At 45.4% G+C, this 16,544-nt stretch overlaps 1 non-coding gene across 1 annotated transcript; it reads right to left on the reverse strand.

Moving 5' to 3' along the window:
- Positions 1 to 13,425: 13,425 nt before the first annotated feature.
- LOC123457988 lies at positions 13,426 to 13,582 on the reverse strand. Its single transcript, XR_006635329.1, has one exon. It is a non-coding gene; the product is annotated as a U1 spliceosomal RNA (small nuclear RNA).
- Between the last annotated feature and the right edge of the window lie 2,962 nt (positions 13,583 to 16,544).

Below are 16,544 nucleotides of genomic sequence, written 5' to 3' on the forward strand. Positions count from 1 at the left end.
ATTCAGTATTTTTTGTGTTCATTTTTAGTTATTTGAGAGTGAAGACACAGAGAGAAAGAGGGAGAGAGAGAGAGAGAGAGAGAATGGGTGCACCAGGGCCTCCAGCCACTGCAAACTCTATACGCGTGCGCCCCCTAGTGCATCTGGCTAATGTGGGTCCTGGGGAAGCCTCAAACCAGGGTCCTTAGGCTTCACAGGCAAGTGCTTAACCGCTAAGCCATCTCTCCAGCCCACTGACTCAGTATTTCTATTGGAGTAAATCAATGCCATCTCAGTCTTCCCATGTCCAAATAGAAACTCTGGGTTTCCTTACAGGCCCTCTTCCTGCTCCAACCTTGGTCAGTTCAGAGAAGGCATCATACCAGTGGCCCCTCCCCTCAGGTCTCAGACCTAGGAGTCAGGCTACACCTCTGTTTTTATTTTATTTTATTTTATTTTTTTTTATTTATTTATTTGAGAGCAACAGACACAGAGAGAAAGACAGATAGAGGGAGAGAGAGAGAGAATGGGCACACCAGGGCTTCCAGCCACTGCAAACGAACTCCAGACGCGTGCGCCCCCTTGTGCATCTGGCTAACGTGGGACCTGGGGAACCGAGCCTCGAACCAGGGTCCTTAGGCTTCACAGGCAAGTGCTTAACCGCTAAGCCATCTCTCCAGCCCACACCTCTGTTTTTAATTCACCCCCTTCACCTACTCAACTGCTCAGGCTCCTGGCTGTGCTGTTTTCTCTCCCTCCCTCCCTGTCACCAGCCAGAGGAAGGCCTCTGAAGCTTTCACCTCTATCTGCCTCCCAGCTGATGTCTAGCCTTTAACCTGGCCTTTCTACTGTAGCCAGAGGACACACTTAAAACTGTAACTAGATCAACTGTATAGTGAGATCCAGATCTGTGAGGGCTAGAATGAGACCCTGCCAAAAAAACCCCAGTAAACAAAAAACTATAACTAGATCTTAAGATCAACAGGTCTTCTCAATGTATTTGTTGTTGTTGCTTTTCGAGGTAGGGTCTCACTCTAGCCCAAGCTGACCTGACACTCACTCGATAGTCCCGGGCTGGCCTCGAACTCAGAGCTATCCTCTTACCTCTGCCTCCTACATGCTGGGATTAAAGGCGTGTGCCACCCCTCTCTGCCTTTTGTTGTTGTCGTCAATCCGCCGCCTAGAGTGTCACTACTCAAAGAGTAGTCTGGGGACTGGTAGCATTGGCCTTACTTGAGAATCTGTTAAGGACACAGGGGCAGAATCTCAGGCCCCACTTCAGACCTGCTGTATGTGAACCTGGAATTTCACAGTTCCCAGATGGCATATTGCATTTTGACAGGGGCTTGCTTCAGTCCCTCTCTTCCTCTGACTTCGTCTCCTGTCATCCCTCCTCTTGTTAAGTGCTATCAACCACTCCAGACTTCTGTTTCTCATTATGTCAAGCACACTACTTTCTGGCTCTTGTGAGAGCTAGTTTCTTTTCTTGGAGCACCTTTTCTTGATTCTTTGCATAGCTAGTTTCACTCATTATTAATAGTCTCAGGTTTTTTTGTTTTTGTTTTTGTTTTTGAGGTAGGGTCTCACTCTAGGCCAGGCTGACCTGGAACTCACTCTGTAGTCCCAGACTGACCTTGAACTCATAGTGCTCCTCCTACCTCTGCCTCCCAGAGTGCTGGGCTTAAAAGCATTCACCACCACACCTGGCAACAGGTCTCAGTTTTAATGTAGTCTCCTTGGAGAAATCTTCTTTGACCATCCTATTGGAAGTGGCTTTCCGTCTGCACCCAACCTCCACTGACTAGTCATTCTCCCAATTGACTGCATTCTCTTTCTTTCATGCCCCTCATTTCTGTTGTAAGCCATCTTTATTTCCTTACTTTCTTTTGTTAAAATTTCTTTTTTCTTTTTCTTTTTCTTTTTTTTTTTTTTTTAGGTAGGGTCTCACTCTAGCCCAGGCTGACCTGGAATTCACTATGGAACCTCAGGGTGGACTTGAACTCACGGTGATCCTCCTACCTCTGCCTCCCAAGTGCTGGGATTAAAGGCATGTGCCACCACACCCAGCTCTTTCTTTTGAGGTAGAGTTTCACTCTAGTCCAGGCTGACCTGGAATTCACTATTTGTCTCAGGGTGGCTTTGAACTCACGGCAATCCTCCTATCTCTACCTCCAAAGTGTTGGGATTAAAGGCATGTACCAGCATGCCCAGCTCTTTTTTTTTTTTTTAATTTCTTTGCAAGAAGAGAGAGAGAGGAGATATAGACAGAGAGAATGGGCATGTCAGGGCCTTTGTGCATCTGGCCTTACATGGGTGCTGGGGAGTCAAACAAACCCAGGTCATTGGGCTTTGCAGGCAAGCGCCTTAACCACCGAACTGTCTCTTCAGCTCTATTTCCTTACTTCCTTACTAAATATCTTCCTCTTCCTTCCCTGCCCCAAGAGGGGCCTTGTCTGCCTTGTTCATTCAAATTACCAGGGTTCTAGAAAACGTCTGCTCAACTGCATCCATAGTGGCCCACGCCTGTATTGCCAGCATTGGGAGAGTGGGGCAGCAGGATCATTAGTTCAAGGCCAGTCTGAGATAAACAAGACCCTATCTCCAAAACAAACAAAAAGAAAGAAAAGAAAAATGTCTGCCAGGTTGTTTTTGAATGGATTACCTGTGGTCCCACCTCCTCTCTTTCCCACGCCCTCCAATCTCCCACTCACCTTTCCCACTCACGTCCTGGGAACAGCTCTTTCTTCCACCAGTCAGGAAATGGGTTTGTTTGTGGGGGTTTTTCCCCCCTCAGTGCTCAATCTGTTACCTGTGAGGATGCTTGACTAATCTCAAATAATAGTCACACTTAATTGCTAGTATTTATAAAACACTTAGTCTTTGCCAAGTACTGTTCTAGGTACTTTGCCATGGGGAATAAGCTCCCTTATTCCACTGTTACTTCTTACTGTAATTTTACTGTAATTTTACTGTAATTTTTACCGCAGTTTTACACGTGAGGAAAGCAGGGCACTCACCGGTTAACATGCTCAAAGTTTCATAATAAAGAAGTGGGACTCTACAATATCAAGCTACCATCAATCACGGGGTATAAGAGGGCCTACACCTATCAAACTGTCTATCAAAAAAGTAAGTGTTATCTCAATTTTCTGGGTGCTAACTTACTCTCCGTTGGAGAATCTGCTTCTCTTTTCCAGATAGATGCAGATCCTAAGAAGAGAGCTGCCCCAACATACCTCAGAAGGGGCCCAACTGAAACTAAGGACAACTGGCGAAATAAGCAAGGGTGACGTTTTCCTGTGAACTGGATACCAGCACAAAGGGGAAGGAGATCAATGCAGAGAAAAATCAACTCCTACCAAATCAGAGAGCCAGAGCTTCAGAGGCCCCCAACACCTCAGCACTGAAGCAGACCAAAAATGAACCCAACATGGCTCAGGGAAATCTTGCGGAAGAGGGGGCGGAAAGAATGTCAGAGTTACATGTTGGGTCATGATTTGCAGAGACATTTATCATACTAATAACTGGGGGCTAACTCCACAATGCACGACCCATTTTCAATAATAAGGAGGGTCTAATGGGAGGGGGTAGATCACAGATGAGCCTAAATAATGGTACCAAACTGCCTGTATTTACTGAAAAGAAAACTAATAAATTAAATTAAAAAAAAAAAAAAAGAAGTGGGGCTGGAGAGATGGAGTAGCAGTTAAGCGCTTGCCTGTGAAGCCTAAGGACCCCGGTTCGAGGCTCGGTTCCCCAGGTCCCACGTTAGCCAGATGCACAAGGGGGCGCACGCGTCTGGAGTTCGTTTGCAGAGGCTGGAAGCCCTGGCGCGCCCATTCTCTCTCTCTCCCTCTATCTGTCTTTCTCTCTGAGTCCGTCACTCTCAAATAAATAAATAAATAAGAAGTGGTGGCAACAGCCTTAGACACACTGAGGGGCCCCTGCCCAAGACCTCAAGCTCTAGAAAGCCCTGCTCCAGTCCTTTTCTGGTGGCTTCTCTCTCCAGGATCAAAGGAGAGCCTGTGCCCTTTTCTAAACCACACCTGATACTGAGGCTGTGGAGTTCCCAGCACAGAGGCCAGGAGTCTGCCTTCAGGATCTTTCCTCCCTATCTTCCTTTAGGTGGATGGTGCCACTTATGTGGGCCCAACAGTGGCAACAAGGCAGCTTTGCATGAAAGGTGTGGAGGGAGGTTGAAGATGCAGATCCGGGGTCTACAGTGTAGATGGTCCCTTAGGAGGAGCTAGCAAGCAGATGTGGAAGAGAAAGGGCTAGACCAGGAACTGGAGCCCCGTTCCCACAGCCTGTCATTCAGACCCAGACTCAAAGGTCAAGCCTGGAATTTCCTGTCACTCTCAGGTTTATACTTGAAGGTAGGAGGATAAACATTTAAAAAAAATACTTTTTTAGATTTATTTTTAATTATTTATTAGAGACAGAGAAAGGGAGACAGTGAGAATGGGTGCATTAGGGCCTCTAGCCTCTGCAAACAAATTCCAGGTGCATGCACCACCATGTGCATCTGGCTTACGTGGGACATGGAGAATCAAACCTGGGTTCTTCGCCTTCTTAGGCATGTTCCTTAACTGCTAAGCCATCTCTCCAGCCCGGATAAACATATTTTACTTAACAGTTTGTTCATATGATTGGTAACTTTACTGTATTTAGACATATGGTCTGTGGCCTCCATTGTTCTCTGGCTCTGGGTCCCACAAGTGCAGAGCTAAGATATTGACCCAGGGAGCCTGGCTCAGACTGGCCTGCCATGCTGTCTTGAGAGGCTTTTGTGTTCTGGGTCAGGTCTCTCCCAGCACAGGCTCTCACTGCACAGTGGCTGCACACTCCCGCCCTCTGACTCCTCCTCCCTGAAAGCTCCAGTACTGGTCATCCCACAGAATCCAGCAAATCTCTCACTGGAGGGTTGCTTTGTCTGGTATCTGTGATCCCACAGAGTGGTTCAAAGTGCATACCTTGGGTTCTCATCCCAGCATTCCCATTTATTGGCTACCTGACTTGGCCAAATTACTTAACCTCTTAACCTTGTGACCCTTCACAAATTAAAGGAAAAGTCTATACACCCAATACAAGGAGATATATATATATATATATATATATATATATATATATATATATATATATATATATTGCCATCATTACACCCTCTATCATTTGCTTGGGGACAAGGCCCATTAGATCAACCATCTCAGGGAAACTGCCTGAGCCAGACCCCTAATCAGAGCAGGCAGGAATAGGTAACAAAATAATAGCAACAGAGCCTCTTAATGGTGAACCCTGGGTCCTGGCAGGAGGTGTGCTAGAAGGGACGGTGTAGCAGTCACCTGCACCCCAGCACTGCCCAAAGCTGGATTCTTGTGGGTAGTCCTGGAGCATGTGGCCAAGCCACTGCCTTCAGAATTCTTTACTCTCCTTTAAATTCTTCCACCTGTGACCTGAGTCAATCTGCCTCCTCCCCTTTTGCTAATGATTGCACCAATAATCAGACTCACAAATTCACACACATGCAAATTGTTTTAGGTTAGGTTCTTTGTAGTTGCTAAATATAGATCATCCCTTGACAACACTTTAATTTTTCATGTTGAGAAATGAAGGCTGTCTTTCAACTCATGAATATCATCTCAAGCGAGATGTTACCATAGATGGCATTGAGAAAGAAAGTGTCAGGGATTTCTAAAGAACTGCGTATCAAGGTTGACATTCCTCCAGCTGCTCTGCTGGGGCAGATGTGGGCTCAGAATGTAGTCCACTTGGTAGAGCTGAGCCAAGGTGGTTCTGGCCTGGGGCTATTGGTCTTCTGAAGGGGCTGGTCTGTTTGTTGCCTGCTGACTTAGTGGATCCTTCTTTCCTGCCCCAACATCTGGAAGTCAGCCTTCAGCAACCTGTTCCCTGCAGAAAACAAGAACCCAAATTTAAGACCTAATGCTAGTGGACTTGGTGTCTATGGGTAGACACAGTACAAAGCTCTTATCTAATAATGTGGCTGTGAATCCTGCCTCGTCACTGACTAGCTGATGAAGTTAATTACCCTCCTATGTCTCAGTCACCTCATCTACTAAATAGGCCTACTAATAGTGTCTGTTTCATAGAGTAATTTGTGGGTTAAGTGAATAAAGATGTGTAAAACACTTGGGACTGTGACTAGCAAGATTAAATAGTCATGTCACTTATCATCACCATTAATCATCAAAGGGACTATGCCAGAGGCTGGGGGGAATGGTGCTACCACATGGTCTTTTGTTTTTTGTTTTTTGTTTTTGTTTTTCAAGGTAGGCTCTCACTCTAGCTCAGGCTGACCTGGAATTCACTCTTTAGTCTCAGGGTGGCCTTGAACTCATCGTGATCCTCCTACCTATGCCTCCCAAGTGCTGGGATTAAAGGCGTGCGCCACCACACCCAGCTCCCACATGGTCATTTTTAATAATTCCCAGATGATCCTGAGGTAGGCATGACCACAGGTGTACGATGAAGACAGGCCTGGGCTGTGGAGGGTCTTACAGCTTGTGCTATAAGCACTTTATTCCTTTCTGAACAAATAGGGAGAGATCTAAAGATTTTAATTTTACTGTAGAGGCTTCTTGGGGAGTCTTAGCTAGTATTTGGTGGTCTAGGAACTGAAGTTGCCCTCATAGATATATAGGAGAAGGAATGTGTTCTCCAAGAGAAAGGACACAAACGCAGAACAAAAGTCCTCTGGGGAAGAGCCTGGCTTTGGGAGTGGAACTAATCCCAGTGAGTCCAGACTGTGTTACTCAAGAGCTTGGAGTTCTCAGGCAAGGCCTATAACCTTCTAAGCCTCAATTTCCTCCCTATATAAAATGGAGCTTACCTTGTAAGCTTATTTTAAGGACTAGGATGATGAATGCAGAGTACTCAATGGTTGTAAGCAGGACTCTGTGAGCGGTGCTAGCTGTTGTTGGGGTTTGTGGTGGAGAGGCGAAGAAGTAGACTTGGCAGTGGCGTGGTCAGCATTGTCCAGGGGTGTGGCTGAGTGGAGATAGGCCCAACCCATGCATCCGAGGGAACAGAAAACTTGGAGGTCTACAATGACTAGGTAGGTAAACTGTTCCTCAAGACTTGGCCCCATGTCCCTGGTCACCTAACGTACTACTAATTAACAATGCAACATGTCAGGGCAAAGCTAGTTGTGGATAGAGGATGGAGTAATTGGGTTTCCAGGAAGTGAGACTATCCAGCATAAATTAGGAAGGTTGTTTCTGGGGTTAGTCTTCCAATTTCTGTGACTTTTTTTTTTTTTTTTGTGGCTACTCATCTCTGAGAGAACAGATAATTTACATTTTATAAAACCAGCAAGATTGAAAGCATCCCTGTGGCTATGGTAAATTGCCCCAAGTAGCTAATGCCTTGTAGTGAGACGCGAAGACAGGAGCCATCCTACCTTCTCCTGAGGTACAGCCTCGTGCCATTTAGATGGTCACACCTGCCCACAAATGACCACCTTATAGTCACCGAGGCTCTGACAAGAGGAATCGTTCAGTCAGTGAAAACTAAGATTTCTGCAGTGCAGTGTCATCTCCAGTTTTACTTCCAATCCAGACCTGGGGGTAGGGGACAGGGAGAGGGAGAGAGAGAGGAAGAGAATGAGAATGAGTGTACCAGGGCCTCTTGCTGCTGAAAACAAACTCCAGACACATGCTCTATGCATCTGGCTTCACATGGATACTGGGGAACTGAACCCCAGCCAACCCAGGCTGGCAGGCTCTGCAAACCAAGTGCCTTTAACCACTGAGCCTTTACCCCAGCCCTCTTTTACATTTTCTTTCCGCATATTATACCTTCCATGCCTCCTCTTGCAAGGTTTCTTGAGAACCATAGACGTGATTGTCTTTCCAGTGTATGAATAACATAGATCTTTAAAGCCCTTGAGGCAGGCTGGCCCCCCGTCTTCTTCGTTTCTATCAGCGATGGGTTAGCACTCCCCCCCGCCCGCCCCCTCTTGGTCAGACATTCACCAGCCGGCCTGCAGCCTCGCTCTAGAGATATCCCCACCTCTTTCTTTACCTTTCATTCACAGCTCTGCCCAGCCCAGCTCCCCACTATCTACAGCAGCTTCTTAATTCAACCCCTGGACTTTGACACTTAATTAAACCCTTTAAAGTCCATTCTGCCCCTAACTTGATCGCGTCACTCTTCTGCTTATAGCTCTCCAAGGTGACATATGGATGTTAAATAAAGCCCACTGGGCACCTGGAGCCATGGGGCCCTGTCTGCTGCTGTCCTTAGCTCCCTGTGCAGGAGCCACACAGGTCTTCTGTCTTCCTCACTTTTGAGCTCTTCCCCCAGATCCCTACCTCATCATTCAGATCTCAACCCCCGTGTTACCTTCTCAGAAAGGCTCCTGATTCTCCTGTGTGAAGGAGATCTCATCACTGCCCTCTTTACATGCTGTAGTTTGCTGGCGTGTTGACTCTATCCTCACATGAGAATGGAAGCTCTCAGAACAGGGACCTTCATTGCTTGTTTTCTGTTGGGATCCACAGTATATGGAAGACTTTCAGGAAATAGTGGCCACTTGTGAAGTGAATCAATGAACCTGGCCGTGGAGGGCTATTACTTCATGGTGTCCTTTAGTTAGTAACATGTATGTATATCTTTTCCTCTTACCCCATCACAAGTCATGTGAGGGCAAGAACTATCTTCCTAGTTCTTGTGAACGAGGATGTGAGCATCTTTTGGCTAATGAATGAGTTCAAGAATAGTGGCTTCAGCCAGACATGGTGACACTCATCTTTAATCCCAGCACTCGGGAGGCAGAGGTAGGAGGACCACCGTGAGTTCAAAGCCAGCCTGAGACTACATAGTGAATTCCAGGTCAGCCTGGGCTAGAGTGAGACCCTACCTCAAAAAACCAAAGAAACAAACAAACAAAAAGAATAGTGGCTTCTTCTCTGGTGGTGCTCATGGCCTTTTGGTCATAATAGAGCAGGCGGAAGGGTGTGGGTGTGATGATGCAACAGGTCAGCAGTTATTACTCAGTTACACCTTTATGTATTCACAGACTCATAATTTTTCCAAGAAAGTCAGCAGCTTAGGATATGTTTACACATTGGCAAGCCCTGCTGGTTGTGAAAACAATAACCATTTTCCTACCCTCTTCCTTATCTGTGGAGTGTACCTTCAGAAGCTGAAAGCTCTGGCTGTACACTTGCTTCCTGTCTCGTTCACCATTTGAGGAGAGCACTGTAGCTCTCTGTTCTGCCCAGGGACATGTGAAGGGAAGTTTGCCAGGAACACCTGCTACCTTTTGGCCAGGCTGTGGATTGAACCCTGGGCCATTCGCATGACAGCCAGGTGTTCTACTGAGCTGACCTATGAGTATGACTACAAATTGTTTTACTTACTTTATTTTTTGCTTTTATAATCACATATTTCCATTTTCTTCCTCATATGTACTCATTTGCACATATTAATTTTTTATCTTTTTAAATTTTTTTGTTTATTTTTATTTATTTATTTGACAGTGACAGAGAAAGAGGCAGAGAGAGAAAGAGAGAGAGAGGAGAGTGGGCATGCCAGGGTTTCTAGCCACTGCAAACGAGCTCCAGATGCGTGCGCCCCCTTGTGCATCTGGCTAATGTGGGTCCTGGAGAACCAAGCCTCCAACCAGAGTCCTTAGGCTTCACAGGCAAGCACTTAACCGCTAAGCCATCCCTCCAGCCCAATTTTTTATCTTTTTAAAAAACTTTTGGTCTTTTTTGTGTGTGCTGGAGATGGGGTTGGGGATCACACATAGGGTCTTTTTCATGCCAGCCATGCTTTGCTTTCTTACGTTATTTAAAACAAAACTCCATTGTAATTTCTAGGAATAATTCTCCTAATGAAGACAGGGTATTTGGAGCTGGCATGGTCATCTGGGAAATCTTGGCCATGAGTATAAAGGAAAAATTGACCCAAAGCTCTGACACTGCCAAGTCACAGGCCATACTGGCTGGTATTGTTACCCCTGGGTTCAGTTTTGTATTTTGTCTTTTCCTTTTTTGAGGCACATAAACTTCTTGTTACTTCACACCTTAGGATCCTTAGGTCTTTTAAAAAGTAGTTTGGGGCTGGAGAGATGGCTTAGTGGTTAAGCACTTGCCTGTGAAGCCTGAGGACCCTGGCTTGAGACTTGATTCCCCAGGACTCACATTAGCCAGATGGCCAAGGGGGCGCATGCATCTGGAGTTCACTTGCAGTGCCTGGCTCGCCCATTCTCTCTCTATCTGCCGCTTTCTCTGTCTGTCGCTCTCAAATAAATAAATAAAAATAAGAAGAATTTTTTAAAAAGTAGTTTTGCTTGTACATGTGTGTGTTTTGTGCACGTGTGTGGAGCCACATGTACTCACCTGTGGTAGGGGCTGCTTGTCTGTGTGACTCTTGGTCTTTTTCTGTGTGTGTTTTCAAGGTAGGGTCACAGTGATCCTCCTACCTCTGCCTCCCAAATGTTGGGATTAAAGGCATGCACTGCCACACCTGGCTGTCTTGATCTTATTTTTGAGCCTGAGCCTCTTTTTCCTGTTTCTGGAGCTTGTGGGGCTCCACTGATTCTTGGATCTCTGTCCCCCTTCCAAACTGCGGTTTCAGGTGTGTGGCTACACCCATCTGTTGTACATGAGATCTTGAGATTTGAACTCAGTACTTTCAGACCTCTCGGGCCCTCATGCTTGCATAGGAAGCACACTTATCTGATGAGCCACCTCTCTACCTCCAAGTCCCCCCTTCTTAATGTGTACAGTGTACATGCCCATGTGTGTGTGGGAGATATGAGGGAGTGAAAATGCATCATATATGAATGGAAATGTCATAGTGAGGGGCTTTAGAGATGGTTCAGTGGAAAACATGCTTGCTGTGCCACTCTGAGTAACTGAGTTTAAATCTCCTGAACCCATGTAAAAAGTTATAAGCTAATGATTCAGGATTTTGGGGTTTAGGAGAGACCCCTCAAATTAATGAGGCCCAAGTTTGGATTCTGTCCTACCTTTAATAAAGAATTGATAAATAGAGACTCAAAAAGGACAAATTATGAGTTATTAAGTTTAGTTAGGGAGAAATCAGAAATAATGGGTTTATTTTAGGAAGAAATCACAAATTACGGGATTTATTTAAGGGAGATTGGGATCTAGGAAGGAAGGCTGGAGCAGAGTCATAAACACGTGGGAAGTAGGACCCATAGGAACCACACTTTCATGTGGAAGCTACGGAGTTCATAAGGTTCCTTTTTAAGAAAAATTGAAGTTTTTAAGGAAAGACTGGAGTAGAGCCATAAGCATGTGGAGGGGAGTTCATGAAGCCTATTTGAGAGGAACTGAGTGGCTGAAGAGATGGGTCAGTGGTTAGGGTGCCTGCCTGTAAAGCCTAATGACCCAGGTTTGATTTCCCAGTACCCATGTAAGCCAGAGGCACAAGGTGGCATATGTGTCTGGAGTTCATTTGCAGTGGCTAGAGATCCTCATTCAGAAGAGAAATGAGTAATGAAGAGCGTTACACTCATGGTTACCCCCAGTTTCAGGAAATTACACAGGTAGCAGGTGTGGAATTAGTGAGGGCACCTGTGTGGCCATGCGGTAGCTCTAGAGTGTAGGGAAATAAGCACATGGCAGATTCAGAGACCAGAGGCAAATCTGGCATGTAATCAGAGTAAGAAGTTACCCCAAACTTAAAGCAAAGGTAAGCAAAAATGCTCCCCCAGACCAAGAAACAGTGTTCTGCTCTCCCCCTTCCACCTAGCCAGGCTGGGAGAGGGGGTAGCCAGACCCACAGCGTAGATGAGAGATAATTGAGAGAGGGATCCGAAAAGAGGACAAAAGGCAAAACAGGAAAAAGGTGAGAGTCTTTATATGCCAGGGAAAGACAGAATTGGTTTGTAGATTTGGAGGGTGGACCCCAGGACCAGCCTACCTGGGCCATCTATCTAGGTAATGTCTAGACTGTGGGCAGGGGGCGCTGTAGATTAGTCTCCATCACACAGGAGTTCCATTTCTGCCAAGAGTTCCATTCTTGTGCCAGGGCAAGGTGTGGGGTGGCATCTCCAAGTTCTCTCTGTGTCTCAATTTCTAACTAAATCTGCCTAAAATAAGATAGCTTTCTCCCATCCTCCACTGTAAGCCAAGCTTTGTGGTACTCATCTTTAATTTCAACACTTTGGAGGCTAAAGTAGGATTGGTGTGAGTTTGAGGTCAACCTGGGCTACAGCATAAGCTCCAGGTCAGCTTGGGCTAGAGTGAGACACTAAAAAACTAAAAGCTAGAAACTGGTGGTTTTCTTTAATCCCAGCATACCTATGGTGAAATGGGAGGTGGAGACAGGAGAATCGCCCAGAAGCTTGTGTTCCAGCCAGCCTAGTGAATGCAGCATTGAACAATGACATGAGCGACCCTGCCTCAAAAGTGAGATGGATGGTGTGTATTGACCCCCAAAAGTTGTCCTTAGGCCTCCACACATGTGTCATGGCCTGCACACACCTGCACTTACATACATGAACACATACATCACACATACATACACCACAAAAGAAGTGTCACAGTTAAATCCATTATTTTATACAATTAATATACTCATATTTAAAAAATATATTTTATGTATTTGTTTGAGAGAAAGAAAGGGGGGGAGAGAGAGAATGGGCACACGAGGGCCACCAGCTATTGCAAATGAACACCAGACGCATGCACCTCCTTGTGCATCTGGCTAACGTGGGTCCTGGGGGATCAAACCTGGATCCTTTGGCTTTGCAGGCAAACGCCTTAACTGCTTAACCACTAAGCCTTCTCTCCAGCCCTATATATATAAAAGAGAGATGGAGCCTAGTGGGAAGTCCTTAGGTCATTGGGAACATGCTTATCAAAGGTGGTTTTTGTAGTATTCCTTAGTAGGTCTTTTTTTTTTTTTTCTCCCTCTGGTGCTCGGGACAGAACCCAGGGCTTTGCATTTGCTTAGGCGAGTGATCTAACAGTGAGGTAAATCCCCAAACCTGGTAGTTGTTGAAAGAGGGTTGTTCTAAAAGTCCAGGTTTGGCTGCATCCAACTCTCCACTCCTATTTGGAGATGCCATTCCCTGCATGTTCTCATATGTGCTCTCATTGCTGCTGCCTGTGTGATAACGTGATGTAGTCATGGGGTGGTCTGAGCCATTGCGCCTTGCTGTTTGGACCACGGGTCTCCAAAACCTGGGAGCTAAGTAACTCTCTTCTTCATAAGTAGCCTGTGTCAGGAATTTTTGTTTGTTTGTTTGTTTGTTTGTTTGTTTTTTCCAGGTAGGGTCTCACTCTAGCCCAGGCTGGCTTGGAATTCACTATGTAATCTCAGAGTGGCCTTGAACTCATGGTGATCCTCCTACCTCTGCCTCCTGAGAGCTGGGATTAAAGGCGTGCGCCACCACGCCAGGCCTTTTCAGAAATTTTTGAACGGTTACTTTCTCCTTGCTACCTATGGGAGGGATGTGAAAACAGTCCCCACTACCACAAATTATGCAGCCATGTTCCCTCACTTGAGGAAGTTGTAGAAGTCAGCACATCTGGAGTACAAAGGCAAGTTTCACCCTGGGAAAACCACCTTGGTCATCATGGCATCTTCCCTGCCAAGGAATAATTTCTTTAGCTAGGGAACCTTGGTATTTCACAATGATATGTGAGTTTATTCTCATTAATTATTCTACCTGGAACCACTTGTTCTACCTGAGACCTTTTCTACCTGGAAATTCACATCTATAAGTGCAATTTCCTCTTGCTTTCCTTTTCTTGTAAAATGTCCAATTAACTGAATGTTGTTGGTTTTCCTGATCTGTCTCTCTAGTTTTCACTGTTTCTTATTATTTATTATTATTTTTTTAATTTTTATTTTTGGCTTTTCGAAGTAGGGTCTCACTGTGGCCCAGGCTGACCTGGAATTCATTATGTAGTCTCAGGGTGGCCTCGAACTCACAGCAATCTTCCTATCTCTGCCTCCCGAGTGCTGGGATTAAAGGCATGCACCACCATGGCCAGCACTGTTTCTTATTTTTAATCTCTGTGTTTTATTTTCTAAGAGATTTATTTGTCTTTGCGTTGCAAATTTCTACTGAATTTAAACTGTGGTTCCCACATTAAAATTTTTTTTTTGTTCATTTTTATTTATTTATTTGAGTGTGGCAGGCAGAGAGAGAAAGTGGCAGATGGAGAGAGAGAGAGAGACTGGGCGCGCCAGGGCTTCCAGCCACTGCAAACGAACTCCAGACGCGTGCGCCCCCTTGTGCATTTGGCTAATGTGGGACCTGGGGAACCGAGCCTCGAACTGGGGTCCTTAGGCTTCACAGGCAAGCACCTAACTGCTAAGCCATCTCTCCAGCCCTGGCTCCCACGTTTTTAATTGTTAAGATCTTAATAATGTTCTCTGACTCCTTACTCTTAGTTATTTTGTGTGCACGTGTGTGTGTGTGTGTGTGTGTGTGTGTGTGTGCATGTGGAGAGCAGAACACGGGTGTCTGTGCCCTCCTTCTACCTTCTTGAGACAAGGTCTGTTCTCTGCAAACTACCACCAGTCAGTGATCCACAAGCTTCGTATTCTTCTGGCTCTGCCTCCCATTGTCAGAGGCATACTGGGATCACAGATGCATGTGCTACTTTGTATCCAGCTTTATGTGAGTGCTTGGGACTCAAACTTGGGTTGGCAAGATTTGCAGTTGGTTGGGGGGGTAGGAAATGGAGATCAAACTTCAGACTTGGCATGTATCCGAGAATTTTTTTCTTTACTTTTTTTTTGTTGTCATAAAGACTGACCCCAGGGTCTTGCCCTAGGCAAGTGCTTTTCCATTCTGCTAAATCTCCAACCCTTCCCTGAGGTTTGAGGTTTAAATACTATTTTTCTGTATCATGGATTGCTGTGTCATCAGAATTCCTTTATTCTTTTAGGTTTGTTCTCTTTCATAGAAGGTGACTTCTCTCAAAGTATCTTAAGGTGATTGACAGTTTCCTAACCTATGGGTGATGTGTGAAATTTTGATGAGTGACTTAGCTTTTTTTTTTTTTTTTTAATCATTAAGCTCTGTTTTTGACAGAGAGAAAGGGGCAAAGAGAGAGAGAGAATGGATGCACATGGGCCTCTAGCCACTGCAAATGAACTCCAGACACATGTACTGCCTTGTGCATCTGACTTATGTGGGTCCTGGGGAATCAAACCCGAGTCTTGAGACTTGACAGACCAGGGCCTTAATGGCGAAGGCATCTCTCCAGCCCTGACTTAGCTTTTGACATGAGTTTTATTTCAGTTGCCCAGGAAACAAGGCAAACAATTGACAAATAGGACCTTGTAACACTGAAAAGCTTTTGTATAGCAAAGCAAGCAGTTAATGGAGTGAAGAAAGCTTATGGAATGGAAGAAAACTTGCTAGCACTCTATCTGACATAGAATTAATAACTAAAACGTACAAATAAGGTTGGAGAGATGGCTTAATGGTTAAGGCGCTTACCTGAGAAGCCTAAGGTTTGACTTAGCTAGCGGGCAGAATATCACAGGGAAGTGCCCCAAGTCTTTGGTTCTCCCCAGGAGACCAATGGCCCTAAGTTCTTGTCAGGATTTTTAAAAAACTATTTGTATGCATGTGCAGGGAAATGCAAAAATTTGTGGAGCTCTTAGATACTGGTTGCCAAAATGACAATAATCCCATTAATCAACTACCACAGGCTGACAAAACCTCCTATTTAAGTAGATATACTAAACCCCACCTAGGGCTCTGGGGGTTATCTGACCCGGTGAAAGTAGCTGCTTTACTGGAGGAGGGTAAATGGTCCATGGTGGAGGTTCCCATCCATCCTGTAACCAGACAGAACCCATGGTTCAAACACATTCCGGCTGATGGTATGGTTTGGTCCTCATATGGATCTTTGAAATTCAAAGCTGACAGCATCTTCTTGCTCACTGAGGTGGATGCAAATATTCATCTGAGACTGGGTGAGGACGTTCTGCCCACTATACCGAGTTGCACATGGAGTGATGGATGTGCAGGCCTTTCCAACAGCAGCTCCTGCTACATAGCTACAGACAGAGCCGTTAGATAGCCCAAGGTAATTAGTGATTAAACACAGGCTCTCCTGTGTGGGGGCTGGGTTTGCAACAATAGCTTGATGGCATACAACTTTAATCCCAGCACTTGGGAGGCAGAGGTAGGAGGATCACCCTGAGTTCAAGACCACCTTGAGACTACATAATGAATTCCAGGTTAGCCTGAGCTAGAGTGAGACGCTACCTCAACACCCCCCCAACAAAAAAATGCCTTTTTCTTTTTTAAAAATATTTTATTTTTACTTTTTTTATTTGAGAGAGAGAGAGAGAGAGAGAGAGAGAGAATGGGTGTTCCAGGGCCTCCAGCCACTGCAAACGAATCCGTGTGCTCCCTTGTGCATCAGGCTAATGTGGGTCGTGGGAAATCAAACCTGGGTCCTTTGGCTTTGCAGGCAAATGCCTTAACTGCTAAGCCATCCCTCCAGCCCCAAATGCCTTTTTCTAGGGAAAAAAAAAAAAAAAAAGAATCAACATAGAAGAAGGACTAATTGAAAAGAAGGGTTTCAGTAAAAGGG

Source organism: Jaculus jaculus, chromosome 1, assembly GCF_020740685.1.
Source record: "Jaculus jaculus isolate mJacJac1 chromosome 1, mJacJac1.mat.Y.cur, whole genome shotgun sequence".
Classification (NCBI taxonomy): domain Eukaryota; kingdom Metazoa; phylum Chordata; class Mammalia; order Rodentia; family Dipodidae; genus Jaculus; species Jaculus jaculus.